Here is a 675-nt window from a genome sequence, read left to right on the forward strand (position 1 = left end):
GCTATCTAGCTACTTGTATAGCTAGCTAGCTAGCTATTTGTACAGCTAGCTAGCTAGCTAGCTAGCTAGCCAGCTAGTTAGCTAGCTAGCTAGCTAGCTAGCTATGTGTATATTACCTTGAGTTGCAGACACCTGGGCCCAACAAGATGATCCAAGCAGCAGTCTAGGGTGGTGACGGCCTGGGGGAGAACGCTGCTGCTGCTGCTGATGATGCTGCCGCAGTAGTGAGATAATAAATTAAATAAAGTGCATGCGCTCAGCCCCAAAGCACACAAATCCTTCGCCGTAGACTGCAACCGAGACCAGGGCTCACGCTCCAGGGGAGAACGGCCCTCTAGAGAGCTTGCTACTGAAACAGAAACAACATATATTTATTATTTATTTATTTTTTTATTTTATTTAGTTTTTTCTCTATCTATTGATGTATCTATGTATATATATATATATAATATAGAGAAAAGAGGAGACAAAGGCTCACGCTCCAGGGGAGAACGGCCCTCTAGAGAGCTTGCTACTGAAACAGAAACAACAAATATAATTATTTTATTTATTTATTTATTTATTTATTTATTTGTTTATTTATTTATTTATTTATTTCTCTATCTATTGATATATATATATATATATATATATATATATATATATATATATATATATATATATATATATATATAT

Source organism: Eimeria mitis, genomic scaffold, assembly GCF_000499745.2.
Source record: "Eimeria mitis Houghton genomic scaffold, Emh_scaff3942, whole genome shotgun sequence".
In the NCBI taxonomy this organism is placed as follows: Eukaryota; Apicomplexa; class Conoidasida; order Eucoccidiorida; family Eimeriidae; genus Eimeria; species Eimeria mitis.